We start from the raw sequence: 22,318 nt of genomic DNA on the forward strand, positions 1-22,318 counted from the left end.
CCTGCCCATTTGGAGCTTACATTACAAGATGTTAGATGGTGGAAAGTAGTAGGGGGCAAAATAAGGATGGGAAAGGGGAAGGTCATGTAGACTGTCCCTCAGTTGGGATGTGTCTGACGTCTTTGTCATGATTAGACTGGGGTAATGGGTTTGGGGGAGGACAGCCTGAGAGGTCAAGTGCCACTCGAGTCACAGCTCACCTAGGGCACATACACGACTTTCGCTGTTGATGTGGACCTTGATCACCTGGCTGAGGTAGTGCTTGTCAGCTTCCTATTATACTTTTTAATTATAGCTTAATAAAAAAATTTTTAAATTAATTTTTTAAAAGTCCCCTGGGGAACAGATGGCCAGGTGGTTGCAGACTCCTCCCTTAGCGTGGTAAACAGAGGGCTGTTGATAGGCAAGGCATTTTTATGTGGTTACTTGGGCGGGTCCAGAGGACAGGGCGGTGCTGTGCAGCCTCCCTAGCCTCAAGTTAAGGCCTCAACATCTAATTCCAAACGTGACTCTCACAGAGCACTGAGCGATTTGAGGAGAAAAGCCTCTAGGAGGCGCTGGAGACCAGAAGAAGAGCCTTTTGACACTTCGGGATGAATATGGCCTCCCAGAGAATCTGAGGCAACTTAAAATAAAGCTTGCAACAGGGAAAAGAGCAGGGCATTGCAGACAGGATTTCTGAGTGAAGAGCTAGAGGTTCCTAACTCCACCCTCGCTGCGACAATGTGTCCTGAGGTAAGAGCAGGAGTTAACAAGTTCCAAATAACTTTGTTGACGAGAAAACCCTGATCGTTCAAGCCTCTCCATCCACCTCAGGGCCTCACAGATGCAAAACGGACCCTAGCTCAACATTCAATGGGCTCTGAGGTGAGAGAGCAGAGCCCAGAGCCCTGGGCAGCAAGAGTCACACCTTTCCAGCCAAGTTCCTCCTCTTGGCCACACCCATGCCTCTGGCTTCCCAAAGTCTTGGCTCCAAAAGGACATCAAAGGGAACCAGGTCCCAGAGAACTAAGAAGGATACTGGAGAGAATTTACCCCCATTAAGGTGTAACCAATGAATAAAAACCATCCAGCCTGGCAGAAGAAAAATGGCAACTCTGCAAATAAAACAGAGAAATGGCAACTATGTGGAAGTAGAAAAAGAGAAATGGCAACTCTGTAAATAGAGGGAAAAGAGGCAATTATGCAAATAAGATAGAAAGTAAAACTATGCAAATAAAACAGAGAGAGAGAGAGGAAGAGAGGAAGAGAGGAAGAGAGGGAGAGAGGGAGGGAGGGAGGGAGGGAGGGAGGAGGAGGGGAGGGGGAGGGGGAGGAGGAGGAGGAAGGGGGGAAGGGAAGGAGGGAGGGAGGGAGAAAGATGAGATTTCTGTTGTTTGAGGCGGACAGCTGAAGGAGCCCCTTAAAGTGAGAGCAAAGGGCTAGGAGCCTACAAGGTGAGAAAGGGCATGAGAGGAGACCCCAGCAGACAAGGGACGTGTACGAGGTTGAGGAAGATGGAAAGCACGTGGGTGAGTGGTAGGTGGCGCCGCAGAGCAGAGAAGGCTGAAGCCAACCAGAGCGAGGTCAGCTCCCGGCATACAAGCCTGGAAAGCGTCCAGGGCTGGCGGGCAACAGTCCGGGCAGCGGTATGCCAGGCAGGGCTGCACAGGGGATGGGATGAAAGCGTGCATGAGAAGTTAGGCCCCTCCTGATTCCCTCCCTGAGACTTACTACCTCGAAAGGGTGAATCCAGAGCCTTCGGGTCAGGAATTCAGCCACAAGTGAAGGCAGGGGCAAACTGTCAAAAAGCAAACAGGAGGGTTAAAGCACAGTGTGTATCTGGAGCGCAGAATTCCATCCTCTTCCCTCCTCTGGCTCTGGGGCCTCTGACATCCACCTGGTTTATAAACGCCCCACTCCAGCACCCCAGGCAGGAGATTGGAGCCTCTCATTGGGAAAACGGACAGGCACAGCAGCAGGGCCACGAGTGTAAAATTTAAGGGGACCTCCAAAAACGTAGTCGTCAAGATGGATATAGTTTAAAAAAAGTAAAGTCCCTGATGGACTATATATCAGTATTAAACAACGACAGAACCGGACCCTGCACTTGCAAAGCGGTGTTTCACCTGCCTCACCCCATCCTGGCTCTGGTTCCAAGGACACTTGATTTACCGAAATAGGCAAGCAGCCTGAGGGGCACAGTTGGCCTGTTTGCTTTTTTTTTTTTTTTTTATTTTTGTGTGGCGGGCCTCACTGTTGTGGCCTCTCCCTTGCGGAGCACAGGCTCCGGACGCGCAGGCTCAGCGGCCATGGCTCACGGGCCCAGCCGCTCCGCGGCATGTGGGATCTTCCCAGACCGGGGCACGAACCCGTGTCCCCTGCATCGGCAGGCGGATTCTCAACCACTGCGCCACCAGGGAAGCCCTGATTTTTTAATACTACAACGTTGTTGACTGCTGAGCTTTGGGGGACCCCATCTCCCTGAAATTCTCCGCCAAAGCCAGTGCCTCACTCTCCTCACCCGAGCCCTGGCCCTGCGCCACAACAAAGATCTCCAGTCACACTGGCCCACGCTAACCAGAAGCTGGCCCCCATCCTAGGCGGGGACCTATCGTTGGGAAGGCCAGTCCTTGCAGCTGAAGCTTTTCATCAGCTGTTTGGTGTCCAACTCTTTTTTTTTTTTTTTTTTTTTTTTTTTGCGGTACGCAGGCCTCTCACCGCTGTGGCCTCTCCCATTGCGGAGCACAGGCTCCGGACGCGCAGGCGCAGCGGCCACGGCTCACGGGCCCAGCCGCTCCGCGGCACGTGGGATCTTCCCGGACCGGGGCACCAACCCGCGTCCCCCGCATCGGCAGGCGGACTCTCAACCACCGCGCCGCCAGGGAAGCCCTGGTGTCCCACTCTTGAGTATGAAATAACCGTCATCGCCAGTCGCCTGGAATTCACCCAGCATCAAAGAGAGATGGACACAAGCAAAAAGGTAAGAAAAATCACAGCCACAGCAATTGACAGAATCGGGCCTTCCGGCACCCAGGACGGTGGTTGCTGGTTTATTTTCTTAATGCAGATCCTGTCTCGTACAGATGCTCAGTCCTCCCTCCGCAGTTCTGAAGTCCTTAAAAATCCGAGCACCCGAAGATTTTCGGGCTTTATCGTAACTTAATTTGGCAGCAAAACCTGATCCAAACTGACCTAAGGCTAGTACGATCTTTATTCATCCACTGAGCCGGAGCCGTCCGGTTTCGCGGCAGAAATCGCCACTGTGCTTCATTACCGGGGCTGCCGTTGGCCCATCGGAAGTGTTTTGTAATAAATCCTGTATGGACCATCTTCTCTTGCTAAAATACAAATTCTGAACTTTGACACAATTCTGGCCTACAGGTAAGGGAATGTGAATGGATATTTAAACCTCCTTCACTGGAAACGCGTTAGCGATTCCTGAATTGTCCTTGGCATATGTTAAATCAGAAAAGAAAACGTGGCTGTCAATGGGACCAAGTTATGACTGTCACGGGCCCGAGATACTGAGGCCCTCATGGGCCCCTTCCTCCATAAAGAAAAAAAAAAAAGGAAAAGTGATATTTGATGACCACGTTGGTATAAAGACAAATATAATCCAGGCTGGAACATATTCTTTCTTTTGCTGATTTTAAAAGAAATTAAAATCTTGGCTACAAGCATCATGGGCCTGTCAATGATGGCATCTTGGGGCTCACATCAGGTCCCCAGAAACTACACAGGTAGGAGATACTTACTGAAAAGCAAAGTAAATATTAGATTGGGAGAGGCTGAAGGGAAGGCCGAGGGTTGAGTGGAAGTGGCAGGAAGGAGGACCAGAAAAGGCGAGGTTGAATCACGTCCCCCCAGATGACATGGTGACGTTTTAGCCTCTACATGTGAACGTGATCTTACTTGGAAAGAGGGTGTCTGCAGATGGAATCAAGTGAAGATGAGGTCATACCAGACTAGGATGGGCCCTAACTCAATGACTGATGTCCTTTTAAGAAGAGGGAAGTTTGGACACAGAGACACTTCGGAAAGAAGACCATGGGGAAGATAGAGGCAGAGGTTGGAAGGGTGCAGTGACAAGCCAAGTAACGTCAAGGCTTGCCGGCCACCCCCAGAAGCTGGGACAAAGGCAAGGCCCAGATTTTCCGTCTCAGCCTCCAAGAAGGAAGCCACCTTGTGGATAACACCTGGATTTCAGACTTCTGGCCTCCAGAATTGGGAGAGGATACATTTCTGTTGTTTTGAGTCACCGGATTGGTGGTACTCTGCAACAGCAGCCCCAGGAAACAGACAGGAAAAGCAGAGAGCAGGGGAATAAGAGCTGACCGGTGGAACCCACTGCTGAGACAAGGTCAAGCTGCCAGGAAAAGCCCTTTGGTCAGGCCAGTGAGCTCAGTGCATAGCACACCCTGCTGAGGATGACTGGGTCTACGCGGTCTCAATCTTTCGCTGGGTGTTGCCTTGGAACACACAGAAAAAAACATCAAGACCCATTTCTTTAAAGAAAGCATATGAATCACACACAAAAAAGAAATTTGCTTCGCTTCCTGCACCCTGCCGAATATAGCATTGCACGCTACCGAGGAAGTAATTTCACAACTGTTTTTCTGCTTTCCACGGCAAACCAGGTCTTTGGCTGGGGCCATGGTATACGATAAGCCCATCCTCTCCTTCGGGCTCTGAGGGAACCAAAGGGCACAACGAAAACAACCTATCTCAGTCCCCACCCAAATCTTCCTTTTCACCTTGGGCCCCAGTGGACACCAAAAACATAACTGTGAAAGGCCAGCGCAGTTTGAGGAACAGCTCAATAAAGCCTGCCTTAGCTGAGTGCACCCTGGGAGTCAGAGGGAGCCCAGGAGCCACGCTCCGAGCCCAGCCCATGGGGCGACAGCTGCAGGCAGGGCAGAGACCGGAAGTGCAGGGTGCAAAGGCAGCGAACCCCGACCACGCAAGGCTAAAATAAACCCTGCAGGTTTTACCATAACACTATCTAGGGTGAAGGCACGCCTCTGTGAGACATCTAAAGCTGCCTTCCCGGAACAGACAGCTTTTTATCTTTTCACACCCCCTTCCTAGGCTGCAAGCAGCGATGTTGCAAAGCTGCCCCCTCCCTCCTCCCTCTTTGAAAGCTTCCTTTGCTAAGAGGTGATTTGCCTCAGACCATCTCCCCAGTTGCACCCCTTTCTCAGAAGAGATCCCGCTGATGCCCCCCTGACACGAAAGGATCAAGGGCACCTGGTGATTACAAAATGTGATGAATCCGCCCAACTGAATGACTCAGCGGTTTGAGCACGAGACAGGATTCCACCGAAACTAAATGCTTGCCAAACTGGAGATATTTCTCATTTTTCATGGGTTCTGATGTGTTTGCAGTTGACTATGTTGACCACTGATATACTGATATTATGAAAGTAAATTAATAAAGAAATGGCTGGGCAGACAGAATTTGTCACCTTCGATGGAATTTACAGTTAATAATGATACTTGACTTGATCCATTCCACGTGTGATGGATTCACTAACAGCTTTGGAAGACAAAAGAAACCACTACCACATTAAACGCACGTACCGATGAAGAGATGGAGCCGGACGTCATACACATAAAAATATGAAAAATTATGCTATTTGAATTCCAGCAAACATGGTAGCACGCATTTGTTGAGCGCTTTATCATGGAGCAAACGCTGGGAGCAGAAGTCATGCATTTTCTTGTCTGAGCTTCCTAAAAATCAGCGAGGTGGGTGCTATCATAAGCCCCCATTTTACAGACATAGAACCTGAGGCTCAGAGGCTCATTTACCCAAGGTCACTTGGATGGTAGGTGGCAGACTGGAAGTTGAGCCTACAGGTACCCACACAGTTAACAAATTGGTACCAAGCGGCTGGTTGGCAGTGACAGGGTTTCAATTTTCGGCAGACACACCAAAGCCATACCTGGAACCTTCTGGACTTAAACGCTGGGGTATTACCCACCTTGCCTTTCCACTTATCAGTCTAACGGAGAGCACGTCCAGGTGCTCTGTAATTCCACAGAACAACTGGAAATCCACTGATTCTAGACATAGTCACCAGCTAGTGGCTCTTCGTAACCACCCGAAAAGTCAACACAGCCTGTATTGCTAACGCCGATCCAGAACCATGGGTTATGCGTTTAAAGGTACTGTGTCTGCCTAGCCCTGAAGAGTTCTAAATTGGGGATGATACTTAAAAAAAAAAGACAAATCCCTCAGTAACTCAGTTGAACTCAAATGAAATTTCACTGGAATGACATCCCCCTCCGTAGACCCCAGAGGTGACACTGAGACATACCAATAATATCCAACTGAGTTTCCAAGACTGACCCCGGGTCACGACATCCTCCCCTGCGAGACACACCCTGATACGGTCAGTCTGGGTTTCCATGCGACTGCCTTCTCTCTCGTCAACCCCCGTGCAGTTTGTAGGACTATTACATGAAAGGATGAGGAGCTGAATGGAGAACGGACTTCATCAAGTGCCCTCGCCCTGATCCACTGCCTCGGCTTCTCAGATAAGGCATACGTGGACCTTTTATTTCGCTTTCTGGAATCAAGCTAAGGGGCTAATGAACAAGCGTTGGGTCTTCCTGGAGGCCTTGTCACCCCCTAGAAAAGTCTGTGCAACTTAAGGAAAGGCCCAAAAGAGCCGGTCAGATGCTGCCCGAAGACAGTGGCCCTCAACTTCAGCTGCCCACTGAGATACCCGGGAAGTTGAAAAGCTACGAATGCCCCAGCCCACTCCAGAGATGCTGATTCCATCAGTCTGTGGTTCAGCCTGGACAGCAGGATTTTTTAAAGCTCATTCTGTGATTCTAATGTACAGTCGAGGCTAAGAACCTCCCCCCGAGGCCAGGAGTCAGCTAGGTCCTTGCCTCCCACCCTCCACCAATGACGGGGGGGGGGGGAGGGGGCATTTTCCCAAGTTTAGTTTTATTTTATCTTATTTCCACTTTCTTATAATACAATTATATTGGCTATCACAGCAGTTTACAAATATCAAGGCAAAACTGGATACATTCTAATGCAATTCCATCTATGTCATTGGCCCTGCTGGCCTAATTCCTTATGAGCCCTTGCAGTCACTTTGTAAAGCATCAGACAATTTCAGGGTAGACTTAATTTACTTTCAAGATCTATAATGCACGTTCACGGGATACAAAAAAATGAACTTCAAGAACTCAAATATACATTAAATACTGGCAAAAGAAAATAACTCCAAGAACTTTAATAAGCACTAAATGAGCATGGAAAAAAAGATACTAAGGTAAATGTGGGATGAGAGTCTCTTGAAATCAGCCTTTGCAATGGCTCTTAAACCTCATGAGGTTTTTTCAATCTGACAGTTCCCGCCGGTAACAGAAACTGACCGAGCACCTGCTATGTCTAAACACTGTAGAATGATTATGGAAACAGTGACATCTTTACTTAGAAACTCTGAACAAGAAAAGTAGCAATTATGAACACACGTGAAGCTCCTGGTAGTAGACGAAGTTTGGGCTTTGCCCAGGCACTAGCAAGCGACCCGGAGTGAGCCAAGAGAGGCTGTCCTTTTCTGTGGAAAGAGCAGAGGACTAACACCTCCCCACCTGCTTTACCCCCAGCCCTTTCACTCTAGATGAGAAAACCGTTCCTGGCAGGACCAGAAAGTCATACCCCAGTTCAAGTCCTAACTTTGGAATTTGCTTCTTTTCCTCTTGAAAATGATAAGACCACTGCGTTTGGTTTTTGAAATTTCCAGCGCACCGGACCACTCTGTCTACACTGAGAGCTCCCCCAAGACTTCGCCTTTTTATATTGAGCTGGCCATGCATCGCTTCCTCTGGTCACACCATTTGCCATCAAACCCTATCTCAGGGTCAGAAATCCTCTATTTTCTTGGAAAGCTTTGTTAAAAGAATAGAAGGGGCTTACCGCTCTTCTGGGGTCGTCCTTTCTAATTATTCATTCTAGAACCTGCAGTGCTGCGCGGTAGCACCCGCTGTGCTACTAGCACACACGGACAAAGAAACTAACCAACTTCCTAAAACTGGCCGCTTTACCATCAGCGGAACGTCGCCTGTGGTTTGCAAAAGCTTAAGCGGGAAGAAGGGAACTTGTGATTTCTTAACTGTTGCCAAATCATTTATCGACTATGCTGTAAAATTTCAAAACTGAAATGGGGGGGGGGCGGGAGAAAAAGTCATTTGTAAAATGATTTAAATATAACCCGAGCCAGATCGATCCGGTGCATTTTTGTTAGTTTGGGTTCATTCGTGTGTACGTGAGGGCGGGTGAGGGGTGGCTAAAAGGATCCTCAGCAAAATGTTAAGAGCAGTGAGCTCCGGGGAGCAGGACTCGGGGGAAATGTGGGAGAAATGGGGAAATTTTTCCTTTTCCTGAAAAAATGTTAGTGTCTTTTCTTCAACTTCGCCACAAATGTGTACTTGATTTAGGTTTGCACAAACTCACTTTTTCTCCTAGAATTCATGGATGTCGTTAAGTAACATTTGCACCGCTTCGTCTCTGTTCCACACATTTCCAGGACACAGCACGTGGTGAGGTGGGCATGGGTCCCTCACCAGGCTGTGGCCACAGAGCGGGCACTTCCCTCCTGGGTGTCCCTGCACCTTGGCCAGTACCTGGCACGTATTAGAAGCTCAATAAACGTTCACTGAATGAGTGAGTGAACAGAGGAGCAGAAGCGTGGACTGGATTTTCAGCTCGCGGAGAGAAGGCCCCAGAAGCCTTGGCCACAAGCAGGGGTCAGCAAACGCCGGCGTGTGGGCCACTTCTGCCCAGGGAGTGGAGGATGACTGTCACAGATGAACATATGCCATCCATCTGATAAGACAGAACACTAACTGTAAACTCCAGTGAGGCAGAAAGTCAGCGTCCCCCCCACCAAAGAATCCCATTCTTCTCATGATTACACCTATATTACAAAAAAGCTGCATCGGATGATTATATTTTGAATGTTATCAATTAAATAATTGTGTAATGTGCTCTTCTCTTATTCCATAAGTACCTGCATAATGCCCTCAATTGGCCTCTTGGCCTGCAAAGCCTAAAATATTTACTTTACAGAAAATATTTGCTGACCCCTGGCCAAAAGAATAGTCTAGAATGGAATATAATGTGCTTCCTATTGCCTTACTCTCCTTGAACTGGAGGAAACCATATTGGGGACAGGGTGGTAGGGACTGACATTTTCTCTCTCTCTCTCTCTCTCTCTCTCACACACACACTCACTCACACACACATACACACACGCACACACACTTTATTGTTATTATTTTTCCCTCAGGCCCTTGGTCTGCCTCTCTTGCAAAACCTCTGGATGACAGCGTATGGGGCTTCGGAAACCTTGTTACAGAGGAATGCCTCTGCAGAACTCACAGGCTTGGCGGCCACTCCTAAACTGCCCTCTAACCACGGGTCCCTCAGGTGTTTCAAGGCCTGACACATGGTGTGGGAAGGGATTCCCATGACGTCGGAGAACACGGCCCGTGGCTTCGTGGGCTCACCAAACACCTGGGCAACAGTCACCTCAAAGACCTCATCTGGCCGCCAGGCAGCCTCTTGCTTTCTCTTGAAACATCTGCTTAGAAATAAAGTTGAAGAAAGTAAATCAAAATGACCACCAATACTGGAGCCGTGGAGAGTGATCAGCGTTTCTAGAAACGCCAGACACACATGGCCTGGCCTTCAGGCCACAGAATGTTGGCCAATCGTAGACCAGGCAGTTGGGATCACATAAAGCATGGCGCACACTTGCCTTATACTTGCCAACAGTCCAAGTGCCCGTGCCAGGCAAACAAGAGAAACGAGCTACTTAATTAAAATCCAATGAGCCATCACAGGTTTTTCCACAAAGCCAGGAACCGTAAAGGATGAAAATGAAAATGGAATCGACACCAGGTCAGGACAGTCACTGCAAACCAGAAGCTTAGCCCACGCGGAAAGGGGTCCGAGGATCCGGCCCTCCGCCCAAGCCCAGAAACTGGCCATCAGGGGCCAGGTCTGCTCTCCCGGGCTCCGGGCAGCTCTTCCGTTGTTTTTCCCTTTGCCATCCACGCTGACTCAAATCTTTATTTCGAAATGGAGACGGTCGGTCATCAAGTGCTCCCCCCAAGCAAACCTACCAGACAGCGCGCACATCCCAGATGCACCAGCCACCCTCTGGGCTGCAGGAGCCTCTCTGAGCCTGTTTTCTCAGCTCTCAGATGGGGAGAAGAATAACAGTATCTTTCTCTTATGGTGGCTTTAAGGATTAAATCATGCTTGCGGAACCCTTAGAACAGTCCCTAACAGAGCGAACACTCAACTAGCAGAGCCTGGATTACTGTTACTACTCTCACTGTCATGGACTTCACTCACCTCTGGGCCGTTGCCCGCAGGAGGCCGGGAGGACCACTCAAAGCACTGGCTGCGACCCTTTCCTCTGGCGTCAATGAGCCCATCAAGGCTGCAGTGAAATCCCGCGTGTGGACATACCGTGAAACCCTGGACACGGCTCAAGACCTAGGACAACACCAGGTGCTGGGAATCAGTTGTTTGTCCAAAATAATCAACATGAAATATACAAAAGGCTCAAGTGGAAGGGGTGTTGTAAAAGAAACATTTCTCAAGCAAACGATTCGGATGAAGAAATACACAAGACGATTCCTCTACACAAGGCCAGATCTGATATGAGCCTGTCCTGGTTTTAAACTGAGGGGTAGAGCTCCTGAGGGGACAGCAAGCTGCCTTTTCTGATCAGTGAGGACAGAGGTGACATGGGCCGCAGGAAGCAGGTATCGAAGGTCTCCTGGTCCTCCTGCTCGGCTTCGCTAAATCCTGAGCCCCGTAACCCACTTGCCCTGACTTACTCCTACCCCACTGTGCGCAACCCCAACCACAGAAGTTCTTGTCCATCTGTGCTATCATTTCTCGTTTCAAACAAAAGCTTAAAGTGCTAGTCTATACAATGCCTCAGTACCCATTAGAAAATGGCAGCCTTCTGGATGAAAAAGTTTGCTGAAAGCACTCTTCCTGTGGGCTGATGCAGTCCCAAATCAGGACACAGAGCTAGATAAGAGGAGGGAGGGCTGGATTCCAGGCTCACTTGGTCATATGGCCAACTACCCTTGAGCAGTGGACAACCTGTGCAACTGTACGTGGTGGCCCAGCTAAACCACACTGAAACTCATTTCATCATGATGAATGGGACCATCTCCTTTCAATAGTACCCCCGACTACCCAGAAACAGGGACAAGGCAAGGTCCCTGCAGTCCTCTGCACATTCCCTTCTTGAGTCAGTCACAGGTTGCAGACCAATTATCTGAAAACCTCGGTCTTTCCATCACTTGCAACATCTTCCTGTGTCTCCTGAAGTCAGTGGCCCCCAGATGACGGGCCAGGACATCAGAAAAACCCAGAGCACTCTACAGCTGGAAGGGCCCCTTATTTCATGGATGAGGGAACCAAAGCCATAGGTCAAGAGTACAACGGTGCTGGAGAGGACTCTTGGAATTCTCACTGCTCCACTTCTGCTTTTGTGTTCTTTCAACTTCTCCCTTCGTGAACGCCCTAAGTGAAGAGCCCAGCAGTATCAAGTACTCCATCAACGTTTTGAGAAGAGGATGAGGGTGGGTTTTCTGGTCACATCAACCTTTTGTTCTTACTCCGCACCTCTTTTATTAAAATCTCATCATTATCATCAAGTTTCTCTCTCCAGTGACGGACTGTGTATACACCGACATTAATTCTTGCTGCTCCAGGTCTGCCAAAGCAAATTTAGGTCTTGACAGATGTCCCTAGATCAAAAGGGATGAGTGAAGCAGAAAAGCCCCCACTCAAGACACAAACATCCTCCTCCTTAATGAAAACTGAATAAAGTACGGCGTTTAATTGATAATAATGTATCAACACTGGTTTGTTAATTGTGACAAATGTACCATAATCATGTACGATGCTAACAATAGCGGAAACTACGTGTGGGGTACACAGGAACTCTGCATATTATCTTTGCGACTTTTCAGTAAATCTAAAGCTATCCTAAAATTTAAGTTTATTTAAATATTAAAAATAAGTGACTATGTAAACTGAGCAAGGTTAAGATTCTCTCCATGTGTCGATATATGCAAATATATGTAAAATAAACTGTGAACTTCCTTGCTCAAAACGAGAAGAGGAGAGACAAAGCTTTTTTCAAAGACGATCAAAAGCAGAAGGTGTGGACACTCACGATGTGTTCAGAAAGCCATGAACAAAACGAAGTGGGCCATCTTGGTCCTTATCTCAGTCCTGGTCACTTGAACAGGGCCTGGCATACAGTAGGGACTCAATAAAAATTCCTTGTTGAATGAAGGTGATGGGAGTGGAGCCGTCAAAGAAGTCAGACAAAGAGCAGTCCAAGCAAGAGGCAAACCTGGACCAAACAGTACTGGGAAAGAAAGAGACAAGAGGATGGTTCTTCGAGAATGCAGCTCTTAACGCCTCAGCCACTGCCCTCCACCCTACCTGCTTACAAAAGCTCTCCAGAGGATTTCCCATTGCCTTCAATATAAAGGCTAATTTTCTTAGGATCACCGACAGGACCCTTTCTGATGAGCTCTGTCTCCCTTCCCAGGTCTTCAAGAGCCAAGCCCCGCTCTGACCCAGCACTCGTCTTTCAGAGACGCCTGCGCTTCCCCTTCCGAGTCTTGCTCAGGCACCCCTCCGGGCGCAGGCTCACAATGCCCCATCCCAGCCCTCTACCACGACTGCTCCAGGACCTCACCAACTCTGAGATGCGCGTCTGAATCAGCCCCGCTCGTGGCTGGGCTGGACCTCCTGCTCTGCGCCCCCCAAGGGCCAAGCCATCCTCTGCTTCCCTCTTTCAAGGCTCTTATCATTTATTAATTGACTAGCTCATGCCCCACTCTGGGTGGAGGCACCCCGCCTCAGTGGCTGCGGGATAGTAGAAGCTAAGCTCAGTGTTTGGGGAATACAGCTGGGGAGGGAGGAAGAGACACGGGAGGAGAGCGGGAGGAGAAGAAAGGATGTGTTTCACAGCCATTGCTGACCCTTAAGCAGAGCTTACTATGTGCCAGGGATTTTTCCTTGACTAATTTCTTTACCTTTCCCAGGAACCCTGTGATGGAGGGGCTATTATTCCCAATTTTCATACGAAGAAACTGAAGCACGAAGAGGTTAAAAAAGGCATGTTTCTCTGGCTCCAGAACTGTGCTCTGAACCACCCTCCAATATTCTAACGATGCACAGGATTGTAGGGACTTATAAAAAGTCACCTAATCTGGCAAAGAGAAGATTATTGGTGACACTCAAGAAAGTAGTTCTGAGTGTGGCAGAATCAAAAGCTGGGTTCTAAGGGGCTGAACCGTAGCGGAGGATGAGACCAAACACGATCACCTCCCAGCACCAACCCCAGCACACCAGAAGAACTTTCCAGAAGGAGTGCACTGATTACCATGATCTCGGCTCCAACTCCACCGTAAGCATGGACCCCATGAGCCGGGAAGCAGGTTTCTCTGCGGGCTTAATCCAATCTTTCCCAATGTTCCCTCTCAATAGCTTTGGACCTCAGTCCCGCTCTTCAGTTGACGTGACCGCCTTTCACTCCTTGAGAAGGCCCTATGCCTTTCCCAACTCTGCAGCCTCTTCCTGCTCCTGGAGAGGTCTGTCCTTGCCTCACCTCCCCCCAGCTCTGTGCATCACAGGAGCCTGCATTCTGTGATGGGTGGGTGCCTCTCGGCCATGAGCATTTGGGACACAGCTGTCAGTGTCCTGCCCATCTCAACTGGCACCCACTTGGCCAGGCCCACCCAGCAGATGTGCGCTCTCCATATTCAGTCCTCAGGCCCCTCCCTGCCTCGAGGCATTTCATCTCCTCTGTGCCAGGCACCCACCTAAGGCGCTACCCATGTACATTTCCCATGGTGTTTTGGTGGTTACTAAAATCTCCACTTTTAGAGAAAGAAGCATGCTTGCAAAGGTTCAGTAATTCGCCCAAATGAACCGAAAGCTCTGCAGAACTTGTCACATTCTACCCTGGATTATATTTTGGTAGGTCCATCTTACATCCTCTAACAGACCGTAAACCTTTTGAACCCAAGTGCTGTTTTTTTTTTGGCCACGCCGCAAGGCTTGTGGGATATCTTAGTTCCCCAACCGGGGATTGAACCCGTGCCCTTGGCAGTGAAAGCACAGAGTCCAAACCACTGGACCGCCACGGAATTCCCCCAGGGGCTGTTTTATTTGTCCAGTTCGGCCCTGTATACTTACCGGTTGACAAATGTTGGTGAAAATGAATGGGAAGCACAGAGGATTGTATCAGTAGAATTAAGGGACGTCTGTTATATGTAAATCTTTTCTGATTATATTATCAATATTACATAGTTCTAAACATTCAAATTCAGGAATGTACAACATACAGGATGAAAGCCCTCCAAATTCCACTCCTCAAAGATAATGACTATTAACAGTTTGGTGTATGTTCTTCAAGATTTTTCCTATGTATATACTGACCTATCATCACAAACAATTCTTTTACAAAAATGGGATCACATGATATACACTGCTCTTTAACACTTTTTTTCACCTAGCACTGCTTTAGATATATAGATCTGTCTTATTTTTGTTTTGTTTTGTGCCTTAATAGTTATGTTACATACATTGTACGGACATAACATTTTATTTAATGACTCTCCTACTGATTGATTGACACTTGGGTGTCCTACATTTTTTTTTTTTTACTGAAGTATAGTTGACTTACAACAGTGTTCGTTTCAGGTGTTTACAATTGCCAAGACATGAAAGCAACCCAAGTGCCCATCAACAGATGACTGGCTTAAGAAGATGCGGTATACGGACTTCCCTGGCGGTCCAGTGGTTAAGACTCCATGCTTCCACTGCAGGGGGCATGGACTCCATCCCTGGTCAGGTAACTAAGATCCCGCGCATGGCGTGGCCAAAAGAAAAAAAAGATGTGGTGTGTGTATCCACACACACACACACACACGCTGGAATACTACTTAGCCATAAAAAAGAGTGAAATATTGTCTGCTGAATGTCCCAACAAACATCTTTGGAGGGAAGATCATTTTAGAAGAACCACGTTCAGGTGAAGAGAAGTGCCAGCAGGATGGAAGAGAGTGAGGACGCCACAGATGGAGCACATCTGGTGAAGCAAGCAGGCAAAAGGGCGTGAACCAGGAGTGGGGGTGGGCGGAGTTGTAACTTAGGGAGGGGAAGAGGAAGGGACACCTAAGGGAGGGCCACCACTCCTTGCAAACAGGGTAGGCTATTTGGGGGAAAGAATCTTGGTTTTGTGAGCTGGTGCGGAGGACAGTTACATACAATATATTTTGATGTTGAGGGGAGGGGATGTGAAGAAGTGCACATCAATGGGTCTCCAATTTCTTTGTCATTGATATAGGAGGTGAGGTTGGGTACTGGGGGAGAGCGCGGTTGGTAGGGGGGCAGGTATCAATACTAGAGGCTGAAAACATGTAGAAAGATTTGGGGTCCAGCCACTTAATTCACATGGATGACGGCACTCTGAAAGCACGAGAACATTCTCTTAGGTTTGAGGCCCCGGGCTGGGTATGGAGAGGAAGACTCCAGAAGGTCTTAAATGGATTTCTCACAACCCCCAGGACCCCTTCTTCCCTCTCTGCACCCCAACTTGTCTTCTTTCCTCTTTCCTTCAAACTCTCTTTTCCCAATCTTCATCTCTCTCAACGTGGGGCTTTTAGAGTTGGAGGAAACCATTTCTGTTCCTTCCTTTCTGGATCTGCCACCGCCAAGGGACTTCAGAACCGCCTTCGGGGTCAGAAATTACTTCTGGAAGCCCCAGCCCATGGCAAAGGCGTTAATAACCATCCTGCCACCAGGTGGCGCACCCTGCCCACTATTTCCCTTCCTGAACAGGCAGAGGGGTCCTTTTTGTGTGATATACATGGGATAAATTGAGTATAAATTTTTACACTGCTGCAAAGGTTAATAAAATCTACACATGTATAAAGGTCTTATTCTTCGTTTCGGGGCCGTTTCAGTTAGGGCAATCCAAGCTTCCAAATAAAAACAATTTTTAGTCATAATTTGCCCTACGGGTCTCAAAGGTTGAAGATTCAAGAAAAGCAAAACCATGAAGCTTTTGCTCCCCCATTTGGGAATAGATAGAAAATTTTAACTAAGTAATGAGCTAGAGAAGGGTCAATTTCATTAGTTATGAAAAAAAGCTCAGACTTCCCTGTATCCATTCTAAATCCACTTACTGAGTTAGATTTTGAGAAAACAAAACAAAACCAGATTACAAAAGAAATGCTGCCAGGTGGAAAATGTTCCAAGAGTAGAACAGATATCCGGTGTGAATGTCAGTCTACCAACTGCGATGTGCACAAACACAGCTTCATCTTCTACGATTCGATTTTGTTTCTGTCCCTGAGCTTTCATCCTACCTGACTCTCCTGAAGGTTAACTCAGACCTTCAGGGGACCGGAGGACCCTTGCCCCCCAGGAATTGTACACAGTTTCTGGCTCTGCTGTGGTGACACGCGGGGGTGTGTCTTCATCGTCCACAGGAAGTTGGCAGGTCCCCTCTTTTCTCTGAATCAACAGGCCTCCCCAGCCCTCCCATTCCCTTCCCTCTCGGCTTCTCTCTCCATAAAGAGGTGGAGAAGCAACCTCGCCTTTTGCCATTCCTGGAGACCCAGAGGTCCTTGAGTAGCTTTACCTCCACAAACCCCTGATGATCCCCTAAGACTATTAGGCTTTTAATAATTTTTTTTTTTTTTTTTTGTGGTACGCGGGCCTCTCACCGCTGTGGCCTCTCCCGTTGCGGAGCACAGGCTCCGGACGCGCAGGCTCAGCGGCCACGGCTCACGGGCCCAGCAGCTCCGCGGCACGTGGGATCCTCCCGGATCCGGGCACGAACCCACGTCCCCTGCATCGGCAGGCGGACTGTCAACCACTGCGCCACCAGGGAAGCCCGACTATTAGGCTTTTAGAAGACAAAATCCCAAGAACTCACTTACCCCGCACATGTCCCCCGAGGCAATGGGCACAGAGCTTAAGGTCTGCGTGAACGGGAATGAAGGAAAAGGAAAGAAAACAGACGACGATCTCAAAGATGACTGTGCCGCCCAGTGCGATCTTACCATGTAGCGCACGGTTTAGCAAGGGTTTGCATCTAGATCACGTGCATTGCGATCAGCTGGCTCTTATTTAAAATGCAAATGTCAGGACTCAAGAAACTCAGGAGCTCCAGGGCAGAGCCAATGAGGTTTGAGGACCACTCAGTACAATCAGCAGCACCGGGGCCCAGCTTGTTAGAGATGCAAATTCTCAGGCTCCAACTTCAGACCTACCAAATCAGAAACTGATGTCGGACCCAGCAATCCGAGGTTTAACAAGCCCCTCAGGTGACTTTGACGCACGCTCAAGTCTGGGAACCGGTTGCAATAGACTGATGATTCGCGACCTTGCCTGCATATTGGAATCACCTGCAAGATTTCAACTCCAAATGCCCAGGCTCTCCCCCAGACCAATTAAATCAGAAGCTTCATTGGTGGGGCCCAGACATGGGGATTTTTGAAGAACCTCAGGTAATTTCAATGACAGCCAAGGTTAAGAACCACCGTAGCAAGTGGGGAAACTGAGATCTGAATCACCAGGACTGTCTCACAATAAATATCTCCTCCCTTCTGGGATATCATGGTATTGTACCCAGCCTGAGACTCTGCAGTTGTAGCCCTTGTTATTGATGGGAAAGGATCGTCTTACACCTGTGTGTTTGCATGGATTAAAGCCTTAAACATGGGACTTAAAACTGTAAAACTCCTTGAGGAAAACAGCAAAAAAGCTTGACACTGGTCAATGTTTTTCTGGATATGACAACAAAAGCACAAGCAACAAAAGCAAATATCAGCAAGTGGGACCCATCAAACGAAAAAGCTTCTGCACAGCAAAGAAAACCACCAACAACATGCAAAGGCAATCTATAAAAGAGGAGAAAATATTTGCCAACCATCTATCTGATTAGGCATTAATATCCAAAATATATAAGGAACTCATACAACTCGATAGCAGAAAGCAAACAATCAACTTAGAAATGGACAGGATCTGAATAGACATTTTCCCAGAGAAGACATACAAATCGCCAATAGGTACACGAAAGGGTGCTGGGCATCAGCAGTCATCAGGAAAACACAAATCAAAACCACAATGAGATATCCCCTCATACCAGCTAGAATGGCCGTTATCAAAAAAACAAGAAATAGCAAGTATTGGCGAGGACGTAGAGAAAAAGGAACGCTTGTGCACTGTTGGTGAGAATGTACATTGGTGCAGCCACAATGGAAAACAGTACGGACGTTCCTCTAAAATTAAAAATAGAGTTACCAGGCTTCCCTGGTGGCGCAGCGGTTGAGAGTCCACCTGCTGATGCAGGGGACGCGGGTTCGTGCCCCGGTCCGGGAGGATCCCACGTGCCGCGGAGCGGCCGGGCCCGTGAGCCGTGGCCGCTGCGCCTGCGCGTCCGGAGCCTGTGCTCCGCAACGGGAGAGGCCACAGCGGTGAGAGGCCCGCGTACCGCAAAAAAAACAAAACAATTACACAGCATGATGATTACAGTTAATAAAACTGTATTTCACACTTGAAATTAGCTAAGAGAGTAGATGTTAAGTGTTCTCACTACACACTGCCAAAATTGGTAACTATTTCAGGTGATGGATGTGTGGTAATCGTTTCACAATATATACATATATCATACCATCATGTTGTACACCTTCAATGTACACAATTTTTATTTGCCAATTATGTGTCAGTAAAATTGGGGAAAAAAGAAAAAGAAAACCGCCGGTCAGCACGTCCGCTGATGTTAACACAATTAGTAAAAATATTAATTAAGATTCTGTTCACACCAAACTATACTAAATATTCTTCTTTTATGAAAGCCAATTAGTTGCAAACACATGTTCATTTGTTCATGGGCACTAACTGCCTGCATGAAAGTATAAAGTAATGACTGTACTTGAGACTTTAATAAAATCATGAAATTTTGAAGCCATCAGGTACCTTGAAAACAGGAGTGCAACCAGAGTTCTGATTTATGAGTTGGGAAATTGCACTTTCCTGTTTAAATATGTGCCATGTTCAACCATATGTGGTTCCTTTAAATCTATTTATGGACAGTAAGAGTATATATATATGTACATATATATATTTTTTGCGGTACGCGGGCCTCTCACTGCTGTGGCCTCTCCCGTTGCGGAGCACAGGCTCCGGACGCGCAGGCGCAGCGGCCACGGCTCACGGGCCCGGCCGCTCCGCGGCACGTGGGATCTTCCCGAACCGGGGCACGAACCCGCGTCCCCTGCATCGCCCGTTGCGGAGCACAGGCTCCGGACGCGCAGGCGCAGCGGCCACGGCTCACGGGCCCAGCCGCTCCGCGGCACGTGGGATCTTCCCGGACCGGGGCACGAACCCGCGTCCCCTGCATCGGCAGGCGGACTCTCAGCCGCTGCGCCACCAGGGAAGCCCTAGACAGTAAGTATATTTAAGGCAGTCACATGTAGCAAACCGGTTGTAGATACAATTGCACAGCGTCTTGTTTCCTCTCCCTCACTACTGAACTAGCTTAAAGACTTACCTAAATCTCTGTTAGCAGACTTTAATGTGTGTGTAGGAATCACGTGGGGACCAGGGGCTCTTGTTCAAGCGTACGTAGATTCGGATTCCGGAGGTCTGGGGTGGGACCTGAGATTCTGTATTTCTAACAAGCGCCCAGAGGGTCACTTCCATTTCTCTCAATTAAATGGGCACTTTGCGGTCCTCATCTTCATCGCAGCGGCATGTGACACCGTCCTCATCATCCTTGCTTCCTTGATTTCTTAGACACTGCTCTCCTCGTTTTTCTTCTATCTCTGTCTCCTTTGCAGTGTCCTTTTCAGGCTCACCTTCTGCCAGCTGTGAACAATTAGAATTCTTCAAAGCTCAATTCCCATCATCTTTTCATTTACTCCATACCTTGCCCTTAGGTCAGTGGTTCTCAACTGAGGGGAGGTGTATCTTGTCCCCCAAGGGACGTTGGCCAGAGTATTTGTAGTTTTCACAACTCGAGGGGAGGGGAGGGGAGGGGAGGGGAGATGCTCGTGGCGCCCAGTGGGTAGAGGCCGGGGATGCTCTCCCCTCAAAAGCTCCCCCTCTCCCCCACACCCCATCCCAATGAAGAATGCTTTGCCAGTAGCGCTGAGGTTAATAAGGGCAGTGCTTCTCAAACTGTAAAATGCCTGGCAACCACCTGGGTCTGTTGTTGAAATTCAGATTCTGATTTATCAGGTACAAAGTGGGGCTTTTCTAAGGAACTCCCAGGAGGCGCTGACGTTGTTGGGCCAGGGACCACTGTTTGAATAGCAGGTCCCTAGACTACATCATTTCTGCACAAGCTTCCATCACTGTCATCGCCGCAGGAGACTTGAACTACGCATCTCTAGCTCAGCTCTCTTTCTTAGCTCCATAGACTGTGGCCAACTACTGACTCAGCACCTCCAGTTTGGGTATTGGAAAGCTCCCCAAATCAATATGACTAAGCCACACTTGTGATGTCCTACCTCCAAATACGGTCCTCTTCCAATGCTGTCTTGTTCAGTTAACTCATTTTTCACATCTCAGCTCGGTGGCTTTCCTTCTGCTTCCCAATCTGACTCAGTTCTCTGATGTGTAACATGAGAATTATATAATCTTCTAGAACATTCTTCCTTTCCTTCAAAGCGCTTGAATCCCCCTCCACACAATTATCTGATTGATGAGTTTCTGAATAAGCTCTGGGGAAACAGGGAATATTTCTATTTTTGCTCACCAGCGTCTCCTCAGCCCCTAGCACCACGCCTGGTCCATGGTGTGCAGACAATAATATTTACTGACTGCCTGAATAAAATGAATGAATGAGTGAATGAATGAATGAGTACAATTGACAGCTTCTAAATACTACATCAGTCTAATGCAGAATACAAATTCTAAATAACTACATCCTACACTATCTCATAAATGCTGAAAGGAAATCATGGAACCCAATCAATAACAAAGAGTCTTAGAAATGATACCTCTAGCGCCCCTGAAGGTAAGGACTCTCTATCTCCTGTAAGGATGAGAAACCTGTAAGTTTTGCTCTTAGGCTTTGAAAAGAAGAGTCTTCTTCATTTCACGAATCCAAGCATGGCCTGACGTTTTACAGACTAATTTATTAGTATAGTTCATTTAATTGAGATTTTACTCATTTATCATTGATTCAGAATGGCACTTTGGAAGCAGTTTTCTCTTCTCTTTACATTGTGACATCAACTCCCGAAATGGGGAAGGATGGCGACTAGACCTTCTTTCCTTTTACCCCTTCCTACGCTTCTCACGGGAGACAGAGCGACTTGTCGGACTGGCGACAGTGGGGAAATGGTCACTGCGCCTGTTTGTTCCGGTCTCCTGGCTCTTGTTCTCTAGGGGCAGCCCGAGCAGAGCAGAGCACACCCCCTCCTTGTTTCTACCACCCGGAGGCAGGACGCCCTCGCTCTGGGTTAAAAGCTTGTATTCCTTCTTCTTTTCTATCTGTAGCTGGGCGGACCAACTCAATGGAGCCAGAGGGGCTGGAGAGTTATAAGACGACAAATGCAAGCTATGGGCATCACATTTAGCAAATGCTGGGTCTTAACCCCACCTGACGCCGGTGTGTATTGCTCAGCTGGAGAGAGGTATAAGTAACCAGGCTCCCGCAGACCCCAACAATTCTGAAAACTTCCCTTTCTAAATGGAATCCTAAACTTCCAAGTGAACTTCACCAAGGCTGGACCTGGTGCAACCTTGGTGTCCAGCGCCGCTTAGGGAGAGATCAACCCTGCCCATCACATTCTCGGAAGAAAGCACTTTATACTTTTGTATATACACCTCGGTATGGTCTCTCTCAACAGGGCTTTTTAAAAGACCTTTTATGAAAACAGGCTCTATCAGGAAAAATGTAAACTCACGTGTGACAATGGAGAAAACCAATTATACCTAGAGTCAGTGGAAATGTCAGGAGAAGGTGGGGAGGGGTAAGAACGGGAAGAACTCAATTCTGATTCTTGGAGGTAAAGAAGCATCACAGGGTCCTATGCAAATGAACGTGGCACTCCTTCATACTTCTGGATTTTCTTCTTCTTCTTGCAGGATCATAGGAAAAAGCAGAACTAGGGAAATATGGGAACTTGGATCAAGAAAAAGGGACTTTCCTCCGATAAGGTTTAAGCAGGAAGTGGTCAGCGTTCTCATGGTAGAAAGATTATGGAAAATGAAAAAATTATATTTTTAAAAAAGCCT

The 22,318-nt window shown here is 48.1% G+C and overlaps 1 protein-coding gene across 5 annotated transcripts in view; it reads right to left on the bottom strand.

The window, feature by feature from the left end:
• TLR8 (toll like receptor 8) overlaps positions 1–22,318 on the bottom strand; it is a 36,037-nt gene that overhangs the window by 12,258 nt on the left and 1,461 nt on the right. For 2 of the 5 annotated variants that reach the window (XR_010838678.1, XM_067023523.1), the window contains exon 1: positions 7,922–8,061. The gene's annotated coding sequence lies outside the window, so the exon portion shown is untranslated. Of the gene's footprint in view, positions 1–1,713; positions 1,781–7,921; positions 8,062–10,366; positions 10,511–22,318 lie in introns of those variants that run through there. The other 3 variants (XM_067023524.1, XM_067023522.1, XM_059049989.2) reach the window with 3 other exon arrangements.

The sequence above is a fragment of the Kogia breviceps genome, chromosome X, assembly GCF_026419965.1.
Source record: "Kogia breviceps isolate mKogBre1 chromosome X, mKogBre1 haplotype 1, whole genome shotgun sequence".
In the NCBI taxonomy this organism is placed as follows: Eukaryota; Metazoa; Chordata; class Mammalia; order Artiodactyla; family Physeteridae; genus Kogia; species Kogia breviceps.